The sequence below is a fragment of the Pipistrellus hanaki genome (genome assembly GCF_964339955.1).
Source record: "Pipistrellus hanaki genome assembly, chromosome: 2".
NCBI lineage: Eukaryota > Metazoa > Chordata > Mammalia > Chiroptera > Vespertilionidae > Pipistrellus > Pipistrellus hanaki.
Window position 1 is genome coordinate 77,376,763 of NC_140504.1, and position 13,139 is coordinate 77,389,901.

Here is a 13,139-nt window from a genome sequence, read left to right on the forward strand (position 1 = left end):
AGTAACTATGAAGAAAATGGGAAAATCTGAACACCACCTAGATATTTAATTATATATAGAAATTACTTTAAATTATTTTTGGTCTGTATAGTTAATTTGTGGATGAAATCTGAAATTTGCTTTGAAATAATAATATGTATTAGGAATTCAATTGTAATAACTTAGCCATAAGTTAATAATTGTTAAAGATGAGTATATTGGATTAATTATACATTCTTTCTACTTTTGCAAATGTGTGATATTTTTCATTATAAAATATAAAATAAATAAATTTGACTGTATTCTGTATGTAAATGATTATTCTATAATATTGGATGAGAATATTTTTCTCAATGTCCCATTATTAGAATAAACTACTTATTTATTTTTAGACAATGCAATTAAAAATAGTTATATTGTGTGTTAATTTATAATTATTACATCACATATACTGTACATTTTTCTCCCTTATGATTTATATTTTCATTCAAATAGACTTTGATTTTTCTCTAATTTTATTTTTCTCTCTGCCTCTTTTTCTGCTCATTACAAAGTGTGACGTCACTGATCAAATGCAACATCCTTCATAAATGTAGTGGTAATATCATTGCTTCTGTAGTAATTATCTGGATTTGATATTAAATGTGTCTTTCATAGGATGCATGACCTTGGACCAAATCGCTAAACATATCTTTTTTAATTTTTCTTACCTGTAAAATGGGACAACGAAACCCAAATACATTGTTTTTTCAGAGTAAATTTTATGAGTTTAGTGTAGTGATTGACGCATAAGCAATTATTAAGTAGAAAAATTCTTTCCAATAATTAATAGAAGTATAACTCATCATCATGAGGAAAAAAATATTTTTCACATAGTGCTCTAAACCTTGTGGCGGGCAGTTTCTAAGATGGCCCCAAATGACCTTCACCTCCTATTAACAGCCTTAGTAATATCTTCTTTTGCATAACTTGCTTTTAAACAACAGAGTATGCAACATTGAAGATGAAACTGTAATTAACTTACACAAAATTATTTTCACTTGGAAAGTAATCTCTCCCGTACCACTTATCAGTGGCTTTGATAACGTGAAATCTTTGAGGGTTCTACATGGCAAGAAATCAGAGAAGTCTTTAGCCAACAGCTAGGAAGAACCGGAGGCCCTCAGACCAAGAACTATCACAAAACTGAATCCTGCCCACAGCAAAGTAAGAGTGGAAGATCCTTCCCCAGCCGTCAATAGCCTCTAACCTGCAGCCTTATGAGAGACCATGTAGGAACTGTGCCCAGATCTCTGACACAGAAATAGTGAGACCATAAATATGTGTTGTTTTAAGTGAAATTTTAGGATGATTTATTGTGTTGCAATAGATCGTGAAACAATTTAAAATTTTTGGATTTGTGACTAAACTACTCGGCATGTACTTTTACAAGTCTGAATAATTAAAGTACATTATCTATGATTCATGTTTATTTAGGTCAACATTTTTGTTCCATTAGTATTTGTTTGATGGATATTTTGATGAATGTCTGAACGGTTGCTTTAATACTGGCTTATTCTACTTTTACCTTAGGTACCTAAACTCCCCCAAGATATATCCTACAGTGCAATTTCCAGAGCAGTTTCCATTAATGTGATGCCTCACAAGACATCTGTTATGGAGGCATGCCCTGAAAAATGTCTCCAATTTACAGTGGCTGAATGCACACTGAACAAGATGCAGTGATCCAGATGGCATGTGACTTAACTTGAATCAATATGCTTCTTGCTTTAATGTGTCTTAAATATTTTTCATCAATAGAAATTAAGTCCTGCTACTATTGCACAAAATCTCCCATACATAGGATTTTGCAACGTTATATTTCAATTGTTATAGCATTGCTTAAGACAAGAAAATCACCAGCTCAGCCATTCAAAATTTGCTTTTTAAATACAAATAGTACTTAATAAAACATTTCCACTTATAATTTGACCTGCAGTTTAAAATTTTGACATTCTTGATTATTTTACTTTGGAGTTAGAGATTTAGTCCTTATTTCTTTCCCTACATTTTTTTGTCAATTCTATATAGAAAACTACTTGCTTGCAGACATGATGAGTCGGAGTCCCTGTGGAAAAATTACCTTTCTTTCTGGATAAAGTATTTTCTTTTTTATTCTGCTTTGTGGAATATCCAGTTATAGCTATGAAGAACTTGGAGATGTCTCACAGAGATTGATATATATGTCAGGAGAGAGTGTAGGACACCAGTTTCTAGTACTGGAAATGACTAAAATTTGCTAACATATACAGGTCTTACCCAATAACATAAAACTTGATCATTTAAAATCTAATAAGTTTGCATTTTATTTTGTTCACTATTACAGGCAAATTATGTCACTGTAATTTTTACCTATGAAACAGTCAGGGTGAACTTGTGAAAAGTAGCAGGAAAAAGGTATATAAGAATATGACCTGATCCAACTTCCTAGAAACCATAGTAAATGTTCTACTTAAAACTGGATATGACTAAACTTTATTAGACTTGAACTGTATTCTGGGTAATTGTCCAGTAATAACCTTTGCTAAATTATACCAGGTCTTTACTTTGCTTAACAGATTACATAGACTCCCTAGCCTCTAATATTATCATCATTCAAGATAATGAGCAACACACACCATTCTATTACCAATATAAAAGCAATAAATGTCAAAGTAAAGAAGTATGCAATATTCTGGCCTGAAAGAACAAAGGACAAAAGTAATGATAATACCTCTTGATATTTGCAGTCTATTATATCATGCATAACAAATAATGCCATAATTATAGACAGTGTTATTTTAACAGTTTATAAGGAAGCAATTGTGGGGGAGGGGAGAGAGTGTTTTGACTATTGCTGCAAAAAAAAAAAAATGCTTCAAGCTTTGTAATTTAAGATATCCATCAAGAAAAGGATATCATTTTAAAAATGTGTTTGATTTTAGATTTTCTTTGAATCATATAAGCTGAAGATTCCAGTGTTTGATTAACCATTCAATTCACTGTATTGTGAATTCAAGGTAATTGGAACACAGGGACAATAAATATATTTCTTTCCAACTAAATTATTATCAGAATGAACAGGGAGCAGATAAATAGTTTTTTTAACTATTCATTTCTAACTGTATAGTGGAAACCAATATTGGAAAGGAAAATGTATCTAAGCAAACAAAACCATGTTTCCATAGTAAATATTGAATAATAAAAATGGTGTTCTATGCTACAATATTACAGCTCACATGTGCTTATGTGTTTGTGATGTGGGGGGAAAATGAACTTTCCTCTACCTTCAAGATTCTTCTGACTGGCCTAATAATCATACAGACGTGAGACGTTGGCAGGGAAAGTAGCCACATTTAGATGTATGGGAATGCTGCCTACGTGAGTCACAGATCCCACATGCAGGAGGGGTTCAGAGGTAGAAGGAAACATGGGTGTATAACACATCCTGATTTAGGGGTGAGGCCATGTGCTTTGTAGGTTTCAAAAGGCCACTGCAGGACAATAAGAACAGATGTTTAGTAAGTAAAAGTTTGTTCTGCCATGTACGTGGTCAAAAGGTTTTAGTTCCTAATCTTTTATAATGGACAAGGACCTTAATTCAAGTTCTTCTAGATAATTAAAAGGAGGGGAAAAAGTTTCTTTTGAGCCTGAAGGCAGAATTGCCTTTAGCTCAAAACAATCTGCACACCCCAAAGGCCCGGTTTGGGATGACTAATCCAGGACCCTCACAGTGAGATCCACAGGTTTCAAGACTGGAGGGGAAAGACACGGGGGCTACAAATGAGGAAATCTTGGCCCAAGCTCTGACTTCTACCTTGACTAATATATAAAACTATTTTTTAAATATTTTTTCATGTCCTACTGGAAATACACTTATAAGAATAAAAATATGAGACAAGCAATAATCGTTATGCTGAAAGGCATATGAATCAGTCTGTAGAGAGTTTCTTTCTGGGCCACCAGTTCTTTTGAGACCCAATTTCAGAAAGGGAGAGATCAACCAAAGGACTTATGTGCATACATGTGAGCCTAACCTATTTCCTATTTTCAACTGGAAATAGGGTTAAAGATTCCACAGTCTGTATAAATTACATAAAATACAAGGATAGCTGAGAAATTGTGACTTTTGAAGATTTTCACACAAGTTTTGCTCTTTGAACTTATCCTCTCAAATTTATCTGGAGACATATGGTGCTGTCTAGATAAAATTTATTGATATTTGAGCACGACTGCCCCTTTTTATTAAGGCTTCCCTGGCATTCTGTAGTAGCAATCCTATCGGCCTTTGTCCTTTTTAGGTTCCTGTCCTCTCTCTGGACAGCACACCGTTGACAGTTGGGACATTATAATCCTTTAAGGACAGGATCATGTGGAGAGGTTGAAATTCTTTCTTACTGTTTTTTCTTTAGTCCACACCACAAATATAATTATCTTTGTAATCTGCGCCCATAATGAACATTACCCTTAAGCTGTTTTTTATAGCAATCCTATATAATAAAAAAAGTAATATGCAAATTAACTATCACTCCGAGACAGAGAGGGCAGCGTCTATAGAGGCCAAAGTGGACCCTGGCAGTGTCTACCCAGCAATGCAAGCCCAGTGTCTGTGCCCTGGCCACTTGGAGGGAGGAGCCTCTGGCCAGAGGCCAGGGCAAGGGATGATGCCAGCCCAGTGCCCCCACCCCAGCCGCACTGAGATGGGGGAGGAGCCAGAAAAATGGATCTTCCCAGTTCCTGATACTGACAGAGCCCTATGGGTGCTGGGATCCACCGCCCATAGGCCCCAGTCACAGCCTGGCAGCCCCAGTTGCAGATTGGAAGCCCTCTGCCCTCAGTGCAGACATGACCAGTGTGGTGCTGTGGTGGTGGGTTCCAGTGGGCATGCAACAGACATCAAAGCACTGCCACCACGGTTGCCCTCCTCCCCGTATGTGTAAGTAGTATGATCTGAGGGTGCGGCTCCTGAGGCATGGCTCCTGCAGCAGCGGATGCACACCATACTGGTGGGGAAGTGGCACCTGGGAGCCCGAGCCTCCCAGTACCCCAGCTGCCCTGCATCGTGGGATGGGGCCCTGAGGAGGCCCCAGGAAAAGCATCTTCCTGGAGGCTGTGTGGAGGGAGGGGAGGGTCCTGCTGGCGTCACTGCAGGCCGGGCTGAGATACACTCCCACCCTTCTGCACGAATTTCATGCACTGGTCCTCTAATAATATATATTTTCCCCTTCAAAATATGTACAAGTGGTGATAATTTATATGACAATGATTAAATTCACCTTGTAAATAAATCACAGAAAACTCACTAAGAGAATAGAAACATTTGCTTTCTAATAATTGCATTTGCTCCATCCACCCTGTGGATGTGAAACTCTCTGAGACATCGCCCCAGTTGGATGGGTTCATGTTTCACAACTTCATCAGTGCTCTATGTTGTGAGCCAATCCCTGTCTGTCTTCTCTAAGTGCTTCCCTGTACATATTGGTTAAATTATATTTTTGTACTTCTCTGTACACTAATCTCATCTTATGCATAGTACTTTCTTTAAACAGTTGTGAATGAATAATGTTTTCATAGAGTTAGTTTACAAATATACTCTACATATAGTCAGGAAAAAAAAATATTCTCAGTAATGTAATCATTTTTGTCTCAATGTAATTGCTATATAGAGAATTTTGTTTTGGCATTAATGAAATAATTTCTTTATTTTCTTTTTTTTTTCTTGGAGTATAATGATCTATTTAGATCAGAATCTTCTAAAGTAAAATATTTGTGAAATTAATATTGTTTTTATTATTTCAACCAATATTTTATGTAATTTTTTTTTTTGGACTACATATCTTTCGAGCTCATAATTATTTGCTGATTGGATCTTCTACAAAATTCAGTATATTTGCTTTTCCCCTCTTTTACTCTTTATAAGGAAAAGCATCTCTGGCAGTTTTGCTCAGTGAATAGAATATCAGCCTGAGGAATGAACTGTCCTGAGTTCAATTCCAGTCAAGGGCACATACCTCTGTTGCAAGCCCAATCCTCAGCAAGGTAGGGGTGCGTGCTGGAAGCAACCAATTAATGTGTCTCTTCCCCTTCCTTCCACTTTCTCTAAAAATCAATGGGAAAATATCCTCAGGTGAGGATTAACAACAAAGGAAGGAAAGAAGGAAGGAAGGAAGGAAAGAAGGGAGGGAGGGAGGGAGGGAGGGAGGGAGGGAGGGAGGGAGGGAGGGAGGGAGGGAGGGAGGGAGGGAGGAAAAGGAGTAATCCAGAGGAAGATTTTTAGGAGTGTTTATCTCTAGCAAGTACAGTCTAAATTTAGACCTGATTATGTTTACTTTGATGCTATTCTTATTTAGTCCTCTGTGGGGCCCTCTCCAGTAGATTCCCTTTCATCGTACTGTCACTTGAAAAAAAAACCTGATAAACTTGTTTAGAGATTAATAATTTATATAGCAAATAATAGTCTAATGTATAAAATTTTTATAACCCCATATACTCAGAAAACATCTTTGTAGGAGAATTTTTAAATATTTAATCAAAGTCTTCAGGGTATTCTGATTGCACATAGAATCCTAAAATCACACCACATGTATGGCCTACTCAGAATATAATTTGCCTTTACTGGATATTTCCCATTTGACCCTAAATTCATTAAAGAAAATAATCTGCATGCTTTACATATTTTTTCTAATACTTAGGATGCATAAATATTCTGGATGTATTGCTGCATATAACAAAAACAAAAGTTTTGTCATTTGAGGTTAATGTGTCTTTTATGGCCAGGAAGAATAACAATTCAAGACAAAACAAAATAGTTTTGCTTTTAGGGTTTGCACTGTTTAATTTAATTTTTAACTTATAAAGTTGGACATGAAATTATTAAGAAAATAAAATCTTACAAATATACTGGTCTAAACCAATAATATTTTACCTAACACTTTTTTTTATAACAAAACCACTAATTTATAATCTCTCTAATCACAAAGGGCCAAACTCTTCTCTGTCACATTTCATTAAAATTTACTGTGATTGCTACAAGAGTTCAGAATAAGTTCTTGACAGAAAAATGTAGCCTGGTAAATATAATGAAAATTAACAACCCATTATGGTAAAGTCACTATTTGGAAGGATGGAGGTAAAATTGCACATCCAGACTTTAGTAAGATAATGAGAGAGGAATGGAGTTGGTAATAAAGCAATTCACTGATGATTCTACTTTAAGTGATTTTAAAATTTACTTTAATGTTTCTAAAGAAAATAGAATAAGTTATTACATTCTTTTCTACCTGAAGCTACCGATTAATATGGTGCTTGCATTTTGAATTAACACAAACGCTCCCCATTCCAACCTTAGAAAAAAGCATTAAAGTTTATGGAAATTCAAAACACATTCCTAATATGATCTTTAAAATGGTGTCTCTGGCACTTATTACTGTCCTTTCTGTTGTCTCTAGAAGTTTTTTTTTACAAAAATAGAAAATTTGTTACATTTTTATAGTAAGATTCATTCTTTAGTTTTCACAGCATATTTAAAGATGCATTTGCTTTTTTAAAAGAAATAAAAGATATTTAAAGCAAACACTAGCTTTTATTTATTCCCCCAGAAAATACAATGCATGCTTTGAAAAACAAATGATCAATGGAAAAAACTAACATGTTATTTTTAATCCAAAACAAACATAACAACTAAATATTTATTTGTTATTATTTAGCTACGTCATAACAGCTGCAGTTTATGAAACAGTTACTTGGTGCTAGACAATTAGTATACATATAACCTGGAAACATAGGACCTGTTTTCCCTGTTTTACTTTTGAGGAAATTGAGGCTTAAAGATAGATTTTTTTTTTTCAATTGCTCAAGGTCAGACACTTGAAACAAAACCTAATTTTGTATAAAGAGAACATCTCTCTTCTAAGCTTGACACCACACTGCCTCAAACTATGTTATGTATAGTTTTGTGTGTGATCCTGAAGTTGTGAGTCTCAAAAATGGAGAGAACACAATAGATCAGGAGTCAAAAACCTAAAGGGAAAGATATCCAAAGTTGTCAGATGGATATAATTAGGCTTTAGTTATAACATTGTACTGTGAGAATCTGTTGAAAGGAAGAGGGATTTTGTTTTTATTTCCTCTCTCTTTGTGTTGGTAGAAGGTGGATCTCTACTGTTTTTTTCTTGAAATTAAGAGCCACTGAGCATTTTCCATGCAGTAAGTACAAGACATTACATATTTAACAAACTAATTTTTTTGCAAGTTAAAAATACATACTTGCCTAATAGAAAGCAAATAATATGTAGGGGTTTTTTTTCTAGATATACTGAGAGTGCTGAAAATAAAGCAAATATAAAGTATTTCAAACTTTGTGAGCCAAGGATCTCTTTGCAAAAAGGAAACTGCACTATTCTACCAATATGTTCAACAATTTAAAGCATTTTTGTTTAGATGGTGGGGAGTATCATATTTCTGCTGTGATTAGAAGATAGGAGTTTCTTTACAAAATCGCTTTGCTTCACATAAGAAATGCTTATCCTTGAGCCAGATTTTCAGAATGTAAATTTTCAATATCCTAAGAATGTGTCAGTGACATTTTAATTTTTTCTATAGGGCAAAATGTAAAAATCACTAAGAAAGCCAAGCAAAACTACTATGTCCTATTAAAATGCAATAAAGGCCAAATTTTCATCAGGCAGATTATCTTCAGTAATTAGTGGGGAGATTATGGTCAATATTTCCAATAATGTGAATCCTTGATAGAATGTAAAGAGTGAAAGAAGAAAGGATTGTGAAAAGAAGGTTTAGAAAGACAGAATGCATCTCTAGAATAAGATGATGGATCTTACAAAAAAATAAGCAATTTAAAAATAAAGTATTAGACTTGGTGACCTTTCTCTAGTGCCTCTAAGCATTTGTCTTTTGCAGTATCTCTTTATTAGATTGGGCTCTTTAAAGTTATATAACTTTGTTTTTGTTCTTTAAAAAATTCAGCCAAATTAGCTTATTTGGAATCTTAAGGAGAAAAGCTTAGATGATTGAATTAGTTTTCTGTACCTGCTATTACAAATTACCACACAATTGACAAGAAAACAGGACTTTCAGTAAACATTGAGAAGCAGGTATACTCTGTGCTCACTTCCTCCCATGATCATATAAAAATTACAACTGAACTACAGAATAATCATAACTTAGAACCTGAAGTCTAGCTGAAGAGAAGTCCTGCAACTGAGGATATACAGAAGAACCCACAAGAAATTGATAGGATGGGTGGAGGCTCAGAACAAGCTGGACCCACATGGGTGTTCCCCCAAAGAACCTGAGGGCCCAACCTCACACCAGGCTCCCCAGCAAAGGTGTCAGTGCTAGGAAGAGAAGTCCCCATGACTCCTGGCTGTGAAAAACAGTGGGGATTTTGACAGAGTGAAACAGAGGGCCTCTGGAGTACAAGATGTTCCTCTTAAGGGGCCCATGCACAAGCTTCCTGAGGCTCACTGACACTAAAATCCAGCGCAGAAGCAGCAGCTCAAAAGGTGCCTGGGACACACGAGGAGGAACTGAATGGCATATCTTCAGGGTGTGGACTGGAGAAGCAGCTTTCTGCCAGACAGATATTTGGAGAGAAGCTGGTACAAAGTCTGAGTCTCTATCAACCTGGTTGATGTTTATCCAGCCCTGGTGATTCCCTGAGACCCTGTCCCACCTAACTTTTAAACTCACCCTAAGCTGCTTCCAGTGTCCTTTTTATACAAATAGCCTGTCCCAGACCATGCTGTAGACTTTCCCCAAATTCCTCAAATGTTCACAAGCCCCAAACAAGTAGTGTATGTCCTCAAAATGTCTTGTATTTCTAGTTAAGCCACTGGAATCCTGGAACTAATTACAGCCTCAGTTTGCAGCTTAGCTTCTCCAGATGGCTCCCAGACCAGCACAATATCTGCGATATAAAGATCACTTTCTAGCTCATACCAGGTGTTCCTGGGCAGGGCACAGGCAGTGCTGATATTGGCCTATCCCAGAGTCCCTCCCAAAAGGCCCCGGGGCAACACATTCAGTGGCCAGCTTCAGACCACAGCAGAACACTACTCAACCACCTCCATAAACAACGCACCTAAACAGCAGGTTTGGCAGGCACCAAAGCCTCATGAAAGTGAATCCTGTTCAATGGAGTTAGCCCTTGCTCAATGGCGCCTCTGTTGTAGTTACAGCCATTCCTCACAGCCAGTAAGCCTGAGGGTCAATCCCTCCCATGGACATACCAATAGCAATTAATGCTCAACTACAATAGGAGGCCACACACAACCCACCAAGGAGCACAACTGGTGCACCCAGATCAGGTGACCGACCAGGTAGACTCTGCCATATGATACCTAGTGCAAAAGTCCCTCTACCAAAATTGGGAGATGTAAGAGCTCTATCTAACCTATAGAAATAAACAAAGGGAGGTAACCAAAACACAGAAATAAAGAAACATGTTCCAAATGAAAGAATAGATCAAAACTCTATAAAAACAACTAAACAAAATGGAGACAAGCAATCTACTAAATGCAGAGTTCAAAACACTGGTTATAAGGATGCTCAAGAAACTTAGGGGAAGAGTAGATGAACTCAGTGAGAACTTTAACAAAGAAATAGAAAATCTAAAAATGTAGATAGTACATTAAAAAAAGAACCAGTGAGAAATAAAGAATGCAATAACTGAAATAAAGAATACATTAGGGGATTCAACAGTAGCTTAGATGATGCAGAAGATCAAATCAAAAATTTGTAAGACAAGGTAGCTGAAAATTCCTGATCAGAACAGCACAAAGAAAAAAAGAATCCAAAATCTATCTCTCTTTCTCTATCTCTCTCTTCCTTCCTATCTCTAAACATATCCTTGGGTGAGGATTAAAAAAAAAAAAAAAGCAATGAGAAAACAAATGTAAGTCTGTGTGTGTGTGTGTGTGTGTGTGTGTGTGTGTTACATGCAACATCAAATATTAAGTATTTGGTTTTATTTTTTCCAAAGATATGGACAATTTAAATTATAATAGATTCTATTGTATTAAAATTAGCATGGTAAATTATCAGGAAAATACATATAAAAGATGCTTACAGCTACAAATATTTAAAGAAAAGAAACTGAATATAGTTAAATTATGTTCTTTATTTGCTCTGATAACTAAGGCCTAGGGGAAGAGGGCACTGTAGAACCCTCTACTTCTTCTATCAGCTATCTATTCCTGAGGATCTCTTTAAGGCTTAACTGGAATGGAGATTCCTACAGGATTTCTAGGTTTTATATCTCATAAATTATAATTTTTCTGCCAGAAACAGAAAAAGTAGGAAGCTTTCAGATGTGTGTGTTTTGTTTTTTTTTAAAGAAGGGAAAAATTGCCCAGAGACAACTAGAATCTCATTAGTCTGAATTGCATCATTAACAAGGGGGTTGATATAATCCTAAAATACAAGCTGACTGTTGGAGCTAAAAGCTTAAATAAGCCCCATCTGTTATGTGAGCTATGTTAGGAAGTGGTAGACATCTAAGAGAAGTTGGGCATCTCTTATTAGTAAAATGAAGAGAAGGGGGAATAAACCATATACAGTTATCCAATCTATCCACCATGAAAGACACACAAATGAGAGCTACTTAAATGAAGACACTTCTCAGAAACTTATTTAAAAAAACATAAAAAGCTAAAATTTTTATATAATAATCCAGTTGTGTTATTCAATAGGCAGAAATAATTAGTAAGTGATTGCTACAATGGCTTTTAAAATCTTGAGGGAACCTCTCTTATATTCAGTTTTGGAATTGGACATAATGTGACTTTTATGGAATGATGAAATTCACTAAACCAATGAAATTAACTAGATTTTTGAGTTGAAATATTTTTGTCTTTATTTAAGTTACCCTAAGATCTCCAACAGATTGTTTTTAAAGACATTGCATTTTGGCATCCAGAATTCTAGTCGTGGCACACTAATCTCAATTCTCATATTTTTCTGGGGGGAATTGCCTCCACTCTCATATATTAAACAGCCTTTGCATGCTTAATGGCCTAAATCTATTATTGCCAGCTTTATTCTTTTACCTTTATTTCAAACACATCTATCAAATCACCTGTCGGCATTTTCCACTTACTTGAGGTCTGGGCCTACCAAACTCAGTGTCCAAATCTGAGCACATTATCCTCTCTCAACTTGCTTTTAGTGTAATTTGTGTCTTAGTGTTAACATCTTCCATCCAGGCATTGAAGCTATAGCCTGAGGGTCATGACTTTACCCTTCTTCCCTGAAGCACAGATTAATCAATCCTAAAACTCTAAATAGTATACCCTCTATTTTATTTTAATCTAGTCATCATTTTCTAATCCTACTACCACAATCCTAGTTTATTTCCTCAGAGGTTCTTCTTAAACTTTTATAAGAAATCGCTTAACTGGTTTGCCTGCTTTGACGATGTGTCTTCCTTAGATCCTTTCTTCCCATAGCCTTCAAAGTCAATCTTTTTAATTTCAACTCAACCTATGTCACTTCCATGTCTAATCTGTTCAAAGACTTCCTCTCACCTAACGAATAAACGGTAAATTAAAATGATTTTTCAAGTTGACTCTTAACACCTCCATTATTAGTCTTGATAATCTCTATTTGATATTACCCATTTCAAGCAAATTACTTTCCTTGCTTTTGTGCCTCTATATCCCTTTTTCTCAGACAGCCTTTCTTCTTCCCAACCATACTTGGTCTGGCTAACCCTTGTTTATCCTTTATGACTCAGGTCAAACACCAGACCCTAGATGATGTTGTTTTAGTCCCTCCCCCCACATTTCCTGGCTTGATCAAGTATCCTTTTCCTTTCTGCCCTTAAATCCCATACAAGCAAATTCACTGTCCTCACAGAAGTAAATTTATCAGTTAATTTTGCTTCCTAGGCTAAAATGAACAGATAATATGGCATTATTATTATCTGAGAACAGATAATATGGCATTAATTTTTTTCATCCACCCAGTTCCCAGCATAGTACCCGGTAGATGTAATTATTTGATGATTAAATAATGAGTATTGAACAGACATGATAATACATCATTTTAAAAGCTAAGATCGACTATACCTATGGACTGAAAATATTCAAAATGATTCCAACAATTCTAATTAAGATTGGGTCTAT